General features: G+C 35.2%; 1 pseudogene; it reads right to left on the bottom strand.

The window, feature by feature from the left end:
• Positions 1–7,777: 7,777 nt before the first annotated feature.
• Positions 7,778–7,932, bottom strand: LOC127485346 (U1 spliceosomal RNA; annotated as a pseudogene).
• Positions 7,933–10,008: the final 2,076 nt, after the last annotated feature.

The following is a 10,008-nucleotide window of genomic DNA, read 5'->3' as shown; positions in this document are numbered from 1 at the left end:
TCACCTTGCTCATAAATTGCTTTCCAAATTTTATTTTTCTTTTCATATTTTCTTTTAGTTCATTTAACTGATTTAGGAGGCTCATTTTTAATTATTTTTAGTTGTTTCAGCTCAATTCACAATAGCTAAGACCTGGAATCAACCCAAATGCCCATCATCAGTAGAGTGGATAAAGAAATTATGGGACATGTACTCTATAGAATACTAAACAGCAGTCAAAAACAATGAATCCCAGTCATTTGCAACAAGATGGAGGAATTTGGAAAACATCATGCTGAGTGAATTAAGCCAATCCCAAAGGGACAAATATCATATGTTCTCCCTGATCAGCGACTAACAGCACCAAAGGGGAAACTTGTTGAAGTGAAATGGACACTATGAGAAACAGTGACTTGATCAGTTCTTGTCTTGACTGTTGATGTACAATGTAATACTTTATCTATTTTAGTATTTTTGTTTTGTTTTGTTCTAGCACCATTGGTTGAACTCTGTAATTAACACACAATTATTCTTAGGTGTTTAAATTTTAACTGAAAAGTGATCCCTGTTAGGATTCTGGAAAGCACCTTGTTCTTTTTTTTTTTTTTTTTTTCAAAATAGCTGTAGGTTGTCCAGACCTGCCAGTACACCCAATATTTTCCACTGAATGAAACAGAAATGAGCCTCCTGCAAAGAGTTCCACAATAATAGGGAGGCTGAATGTCCAACCTCAATTCTCAGTTCCTTTGTGGGAACTTTAGGTCCAACCTTACATTATCTGTGTAGTGCCATACTATTTTGAGGGAGAAATGGTGTGATCAGTTGGAAAATCTTCCATTTCTAGTACCCATAAAATGGACTGTTTCTCAGGTTTTTTTTTTAGAGATTTATTTATTTATTTGAAAGAGTTACACAGAGAGAGAAGAGAGAGAGAGAGACAGAAAGAGAAAGAGATGAGAGATACCCTCCATCCGCTGGTTCACTCCCCAACAGGCCGCAATTGCTTGAGCTGCACCTATCTGAAGCCAGGAGCCAGGAGCCAGGAGCCTCCACAAGGTCTCCCACATGGCTGCAGGGGCCTAAGGACCTGGGTCATCTTCCACTGTTTTCCCAGGTCACAGCAGAGAGCCAGATCAGAACTGGAGCAGCCGGGACACGAACTGGCGCCTATATGCAGGCAATGGTTTCACCTACTACGCCACAGTGCCAGCCCCTCTTTCTCATTTTTTTAATCCAATGAGATATCTTAGAGTCACTTTCAGTGCAAATGATCATTTATAAAGAAGTTCTTTCCTATGGACAGTTGTTTAGTTGGATTTCTATAGAGAGAAAGTAAGCCAGAACACTTATATTTCACCATTTTGCTGACATCAGTTGCAATTATCTTTTTTCAAAGGAAAATTTAAATCTTAGAATGTTGAATCCTAATCCAGTGCCAAATGAAAAAGAATATTATTTTTGGTAATCTTTATTCCTTGCTTAATGTTGATGAGAAGAGTTAGTCTTTATTTCAAAATTAAGAAGAGCTATGGCAACCATATATGTGAACATCATTGTCTCTATAATAATTGATAGAAAGAAAAAAAAATGGACAATATTGATATTAAGCCAAAAAATAACATCTGAGAAACTTGGATTCAGATATTGCTGTCAATTGAGCAGCTTCCACAGAGATTCAATGTAATAGACTATAATGGTTATTATGTGGAAAAGTTACAATATGGACAGAAAATAGAGCATTAAAAATGATGGAAATTCACATTGTACCAACAAGTGAAATTAAAGTACAATGATTATTAAATTTATTTTCAGGCAGCTTGAGATAATATGGTAATGAATGCATTGCATTTCAACTTATCAATTACTTACTCTGAGTAATGAAGAGAACAGAAGAAGATTATTAAGTCTCAGTGTCACATTAACTATACTTGTGTGCAAATCAGATCCTTTGCAGAAGGAGGACTCTGGAAAAGGAAGTGAATATAGTTATCAGAGAGGAAGAAGAGATACAATTGCTTTCCTTGTTTAGCTGTTAATGAGACTTTATTACTTGAGTGGCTATAAAGACACAGGATTAAGCAAGCAATTGATTTGCATGATACTTGTATGTCTTAATTTGTCTTATACTTGTATTTATTTCTTTTACATAAATGAGAAGTTCAAAAATTGGCATCATTTATTAATAAATGAAGGCTGTTCTTTGAATGTTGAAGGTATATTAAATTGACTATTAAACACAGAATTGGTATAGAAGAGAGATAATGAAGATGACAAGAAAAGTGGGCATATTTATGAATATTTTAAGGTGTGTGGTTACCAGCTGTTTCACTTGCCCAGAGAGACTTGAACAAGAAATCTCTTACTGCAAGGGTAATTAGACACAGAGATACATTGTTGGAGGAATGACAGTGGACTTCCTATTTTTGGAGATATTTCTGAAAAGGGATAATTGTCGTTTTGTAGTGTTGCTTAGAAATCCAAGGATGGGCTATGTGACCTCTTTGAGCTTTCTCCTAGTCCTGATTCTACATTAAATTGATTTCTACAAAGAAAAAATTCCGAGAATGACTGCTTCATTAAATGTTTTCAAAGGTGGGAATGCTGATTGAAGTAAAAGATAATATTATAACAATAATGGTTAAGAAATATTTTAAAAAGCAGTTGGAACAAGTTAACAAATAAAAGTTGGTGCTCTAGTTTAAAATGAAGTAGAAATTCCAGGGTGTAAAAATAGAATAATTTTCTACAGAAACTGTGAGAGAATTCTCTATACTTAGCAACTATCAGGCACTTATTGTACTATTATGACAGTTGAGGGTCTTACAACTTCAGTGAAATGCAGGAAGCTTGGAACAGCTCCAACAAAATGCAGAAACTGACAAAAGTGCTATAAAAGAATTTTAAAAATCAAAAGAATAGGACAATGCAATTGAAATAGGGAAATCATTTTCTTTACACTGTTGTCTGTTAAATGTCATTTTTGCCACTTACGTTTTCTTTTGAAAAAAAGTTAAAAGGAATTTAAAATCTTAGAGGTTTCTATTGGTATATATTTTACACAGTGTTCATTACAAAACATTAAATATCTTAGGACTGATTAAATCATAAGTTTGTGCCTAATCATTAGTTTTTCTATCCCAATGTTCTTTTTTATTCTATTTTTTTCTTTTAAAAATTATTTTATTAAAAAATAACAGACATAAAACTTGTACATATTTATGGGGTACTGTGTGCTGTTTCAGTACATGTGTACATTGTATAATGTCCAGTCAAGGTGAATATATCAATCTTTTTAAGCATTTTGCATTTATTTATAGTAAAAACATCCACAGATCCCATCTTCTTGCTTTCTAATAAAGAAATATACAGTAAATTAACATTACCTTTCTTCACCCTCTGTGCAATAGAACCCCAGGACTTCTTATGTTGCTATTGTCGCTCCCCCTCTTCGTGGAGGAACGACACAGGACCCTGCGCTGTTCTTTTTGTCTGCTCGGCCCTCCCCGGGTTTGCTGCTGGTTCTTCCCGGGTTGGCTACTGTCCCTTCCACCTCCGTGGAAGGGCAGTTCCCCCTGGCCACATTCCCCACTTCCGCAGGGGAGCAGCACACCGCCGGCCGGCTCTTTCGGGGGCTGCACGGGTTCCCTTAGATGTTCCCCATAGATGTTCCCGGTGCATGCCGTTTCTCTCCTCCTTTATAGTCCTCCTCCGCCAATCCCAACTCGGCTGCCCACACGCCGAGTACGCTGCTCTCCTCCAATCAGGAGCAAGTCCTACAGCTCATTAGTTGAACTCGAGGCAGCTGTGCGGAAGCTGTTTACTTCTCTCCCAACGCCATATTGTGGGAGAGCAGATGCATAGAATAAGTCTTAATTCGAGTAACAGTCTAGTCCGGATTGCTCCCCACAGCTATGACCTAACATGTGTCAATCAACTCTTCCCTCCCAAGACTTGGAAACCACTATTAAATTTTTAGCTTTTATAAGATCACATATTATTTTTTAGACTGCATGCATGAGACAGATTATGTGATATTTGTCTTTCTGTGTTTGAAATGTAACTAGAAGGCATTATATTAAGAGCTTTCCAGTACAAATTAATATATCTTAGTATTCCATGGTTATAATTCTACAATATAGTTTACAACATTTTAGAATTCATTTGAAAATAGATTTAGAATTATTAACTAATTGTAGTAAAATGTAAACCAGAATGCCAAAAGGAATGATCGAATCTAAAACTTAGCCCAATATTCTACCTTATCTCTGAGTCATTTTACATTTTCAGTCTTCCTAGGCAATCACATCTAATGGGTAGACTTTTGTTGTCACTCATCATCTTCTTCTCCGAAGTGCTGGGTATAATCCTAAAATGACCTTCAAGATTGCTACCTCTTGGTGTACATATTCTATATTTCTTCTACTTCAATGTGAGGGGTTCTTGTAAATATTATAGGTTATTATTCCTATAACTGCAGTATCTTGTATGACAGAAGGAATTTTGCAGGTGTAATTAAGTTCCCTAACAAATTTAATTATCTAAAGGATATTATTTAGGATGAACTGGACATAATCTTGTGTTGATAGGCAACTGTAAATGCCTACTGCTGGCTTTGAAGAAGGAAACTGCTCTATGAACTGAGAGTATTTCCCAGCAGATGGTAAGAAAACATTTGACCATAGATAGCAAGAAAATGAATTATTCTGGGGCACATGTTGTGGCACAGCAGGTTAAGCTGTGGGTTGGGACATCACATCAGAGATAAGAGTGACTCTGCTTCCATTCCAGTGCCCTGTTAAGTACCTGAAAGGCAGTGGATGATGGCTTAAGTACTGGAGTCATTGCTACAAAAGTGGCAGACCCAGAGGTGTCTGGCTTACACATTTGGCCTCACGCAGCCCTGAGTATTGTAACCATTGGGGATTAAATGACTGGATGGACATATTCTCTATCTATCTATCTATCTCTCCCTCTCTATTTATCTCTCAGCCTTAAAATACATAAATGTATATTAGAAAATAAATTGATCTAACTGCCTGAGGGGCTCACTGATGAGTTTTTTCCCTAGTTTATACTTCAAACGTGAATATAGCTACCCAACACCTTAATGACCCAACTAAAATAAACCAGACTTCTGACTCACGGAAATAAAAACAGGAAACTTACATTTTTTAAATCTGAATTTGTTATGCAGCAATAGAAAGATTGATGCAGTGAATATTCCCTGCAGTCATTCTGGCTTGATGTTGTTCATCTAACCATGGAAGCCCTTGGGTTAGCTCTGACAGTTGTCTTGGACAACTGTCTTCTCATTTTTCTAACCCATCAGTGAACACTTGGCTTTTCAGTCTTAAAGATATTTTACTCTTAAAATAACTCTTTAGTCTTCCAGGTTATGTTCCTTTACTTCTGTTATATCAATCTGAAAGCATGATACCCCATCTCCTACTTCTAGTCCTGCCTTCTTCCAAAACTTTATCTTCATAGCAGTCAGAGTGATATTTCCAAAATATCTATCTGTTCACAGCATATTGTTGTAAAGTGTTTTTATGATCTTTATAGCTCCAGATCATTACTATAACATAAAAATCCTCTTAGGACTTGGTCCTAGACAATTTTTCTAATCTCAGCTACACCAAATCCTGTAATGGCACCCTGATTTGCTTTTAATTTTTGAATATGTAAACAACTCTAATACTGTATTTGTCTCATATGCATCTCAAAGACTAGAATTCTCTTTGGTTGGCTAACACCCACTCATTCTTCAACAGAGAAGTCAAATTTCACCACTTTTAAATGCTTCCTTGATTCCACATTCACATACATTGCCTTTTCTGTATGAATATGGTATTCTATATCACAATTTAACTGTTGATTTTTATGTCTGTCTTCTTCATTCGATTAAGAAATCCTTGACGTCTGAAAGTTCAGCTCATTTTCATAATCCTATCTTCTTGCCTGGGGTCTAATTTGTGCTAGGAGCCAATATACACTTACTTCACAAGTTGGAAAGTACATCTCTTAATAATTAAAAATATCAAATAACTTTTTCCTTTTTTAAGATTTATTTATTTATTTGAAAGTCAGAATTACACAGGGAGAGAAAGAGAGGCAGAGAGAGCGAGAGAAGTCTTTCATCTGCTGATTCACTCCCCAATTGGCTGCAACAGCCAGAGATGCACCTACCTGAAGCCAGGAGCTTCTTCCAGGTCTCCCATGTGGGTGCAGGGGCCCAAGGACTTGGGCCATCTTGTATTACTTTCCCAGGCAATAGCAGAGAACTGGAATGGAAGGGGAACAGCAGGTAATCAAACTGGTGCCCATATGGGATGCCCACACTGCATGTGGCAGCTTTACCTGTTACGCCACAGAATCAGCCCCAAATAACTTTGTCTTTACACTTTTAAGGTTTTATATTCTTTTCAAGAAAGTATCTGGAAGAAAGTTGTGCTTAAAGAATTTGGAAGACACTTCCAATGAGCAAAATATGAGAGCACTAGATCAAATTAATAAAATCATGAAGGCCCAATAAATCCAGAATTTGAAGTTATTTTAATGCCAACCATAAAACATTCATTTCTCTATCATTTAAAAATTATATGCAACTTATCTATGCTTTAAAATCTAATATCTAAAGTTATAGAACCTGGGATATAAAATTGAGATTCAGTTAATCAAAGTTACCTTTCTCTATATTGCTCTATGATTTCTCATACAGTGCTCCAATTTGGCATCCAAAGCACAGTGTAATATCTTTGTCTTTTTTCAAGTTATTGATATGTAAATATATTACATATAACACATTATAAACATATGTTACATAATCCTTAAATCATATATACTATGTTTAAATATATAAAATTGTTGCATGCATTTAATGGAATAATCAGTTCCTGCTCCGACTGTTTTCATTGTTTTGTTGAGAAAAGAAGGAAAAATTAATGTTCTGACAATGAAATACAGTGAAAAAATTATTGAGCTGCTTTTTGTAATTTTGAGTGGCAGCTTTCCTCTTCTTGTATTATTTGGTTGTACTGAGTGTTTTAAAGATTGAAATTCAACAGTGTGAAATGCAATTTCAAGCACCTTGTATTCCTTTGAATATACTATGATATTCTAGTCCTCTCTGAGTGTAATTTTGACCCCACTTTTATGTGAAACAGCATTACAGAGCTTACTTTCTTTAACTGAACCCTCGAAGGTTTCATCCTACATTTTCTCATTCCTTTTCATAACTTTCCTTTATACAGATGGTGGAACTAGAAAGTAGTTGAATCACACAAATTAAAGGAGGATGTAGGTAAATTCTATCAGTAAACAAAGGATTAAGGCACACTGATGAATTGGACTTATTTTCTCCTTGTTCCCAAGGACTTGCAGAGGGGATATCCCTAAGTCAATACCTACTTATCTCTCAGTAATAATTTGTATCTCACCTTTCCTCACATTTATATTTGTCCCATTATTTAATTTTTCTTTCAATTATTAAATATTTTATTCTAACAACAGTGAATTGTACATGCAATTCAGGTCAATAATACAGATTCTAATTATTAATATTTAACCAACAACATTTTATATTTTTTTCTGTAGACAAAAACCCTTGAATTTCAAATAAATTCTTCCTAAAAGTTATGATTAGTCAGAATTCTAAAAAATTCTAAAAATTCTAAAAAAGCTGTAATATTTATTAAGTATAGAAAGTAATTTGAGTTTGTAAAAAAAAGAAACTTTTTTTTTTTGACAGGCAGCGTGGATAGTGAGAGAGAGAGACAGAGAGAAAGGTCTTCCTTTTTTTAAGGAATGAGCACAAATGCAATTCCCTACTATTATGCAGTCAAGTTTCCCAATTTGGAGAAATTGCAGGGGTCAGCATGTCGGAGTGCAATGAAAAAGCCTTGCCCTGGGAAAGCCACCTGTGTGATCATGGTATCTCCCCTGCCAGGTAAGAAGAAATTTCTTTATTTCTATGTAACCTTTAAAATCTTCAATTCTAAGCGTATCTAGACTTTGGTGACATTATTTTGAAGTTGATCATTATATGGAATATATTTCTCAAAGAAGCTCTATAACCTAAATTCTTTTTCTGCTTTGCTCCAAATAATCAGTGCAATTGTCACTTTGTTGTTGTTGTCAGGTAAGAAGAAATAGACTCTTGGCAGAGGAAGGAAAGGAATGAGTATGTCAGTGTGGGCTAATAGCTACACAAACCCTCATATATACTATAAGACTTATTAAAGGGTCATAATGAAAATGGCTACCATGGTAAATCAAGTAAATCAAGGCTTTTTTGGCAGGGTGTGTTCTGTTGGTACTTGTACTTTCTAAAAGGAACAGCTGCCTAGGATGCCTGCGATGATTGCTTCTGAATGTGAGAAGATAGTTAAATTCATATTTCCTGCAAACTACCTTCTGTAGAGTAATTTGTAACTTATTTAAACAAAATTCTAAGCTGATACAACAAAATGCTAGTGATGATATGCAATCTTTAGGGTCCCAATTTGTGCTATATAGTAAAATCTTTGCTCCCCACAAAGAAGGCAGAATAAAGGTATGGATTTCTTCAGGCCAAATGACAACATTAGGATCTTTTTGGCTTTAGCACCATCAGTAATGTATAGTTTAAATTCACCTTAATATCATTAGAATTATACTTCCTATAGTCCATCTAAAATTTCCAATATAACTCCCAGATAGCTTAATCTATCATTATAAAGAAAACATACACTCTTTTTTTAATGTTATTTATGGGAACTCATTATCAACGAATTTTGAAAACATTTGAAGTTTTATTTTGTTTCTGTTGATTTTTAAATCCCAGAGCATTTCTTTGAAGAGAGTGAAAATATTTCCACATATTTAGAGGAAAGTTAGTAAAGAAAATTATTCTTTTCCTTTTTCTGTTGTTCAAACTTTTTTTAAACATGAACATTAATAGCTAAAATCCAAAACAAAAGGATTTGTGACACCTGAGTAAAAATGAGAGCATGCATTTTTAAAGATATGATAAATTATATATAAATGTTGAAGATAGATGTATTCCAGAAATTTGTTTAGGAAAACAGATGATCCAAAGAATATATGGTAGAATAGAGAAATCACCAGGACACAGATTAGAAATCTAAAATAATGCTGAGAGCAGGTAGATTTGAATCGATTTGCTAGCAGAGGCATGAGAAACGTTACACCCAATGTTCAACTTCAGAGGAAAAAACTGGAGACTTTACCATGATGTAATTCAAATTATATTCATGAAAACAGAACAAACTAGAATGGTTAGAAAATAAATCAATTAAAATTAAACAGAAAATTCCCAGGAATTCACAGTAGCACCCAAAGAGAAAAGGACATTGTCAGTTTAGATGTAGTGGTCACAGTGGTGACATTAATTTACATATTCCAAGGTCAAGTCCTAGGCAAATCATACACATACATACATGCATAGAATTGTTGGGCATATGTGAATAGATAAATATTTTATATAAAAATGATTACAAAATAGAATCTAATTGAATAGGGAAGGAAGTGAGGCCATGAATGATGGGATCAAAGTGAGTGGGGAATGAAGGTGGATGGAAAGGGAAGGTCTGAAAGAAGTTTTCATAGTTTGTATAATTATTGCTGTGAACTGGTGGCTGAGAGGGAATGCAAGAAGATTTGGAGTTACAGTAGTTGAGGAAATGAAAGATAAGAGAATAAATATTAAAATTTGTGTTTTTAAGGATTCAGGTTCTGATCATCGAGGAATATTTAAAGAGATTTTTCACTGCCAGTGCTGTAGCATGGTGGGTTAAGCTGCCACCTGCAATACTGGCATTCTGAATGGGTGCCAGCTCACATAATGGTTGTCCCACTTCCTACCCAGTTCCATGTTTATGTGCCTGAGAAAGCAGAAGAAGATGGCCCATGTGCTTGAGCCCCTGCATCAATGTAGGAGAATCACATAGAATTCTAGGCTTCTGGTTTTGGACAGCGTTGCAGCCTTTTGGGTAGTGAACCAGTGGATGGAAAATCTCTCTGTCTATCCCT

The sequence above is a fragment of the Oryctolagus cuniculus genome, chromosome 1 (assembly GCF_964237555.1).
Source record: "Oryctolagus cuniculus chromosome 1, mOryCun1.1, whole genome shotgun sequence".
NCBI classification, from domain to species: domain Eukaryota; kingdom Metazoa; phylum Chordata; class Mammalia; order Lagomorpha; family Leporidae; genus Oryctolagus; species Oryctolagus cuniculus.
Note: the sequence above shows the minus strand (reverse complement) of the source record. Positions and strands in the feature narration are given on the sequence as shown.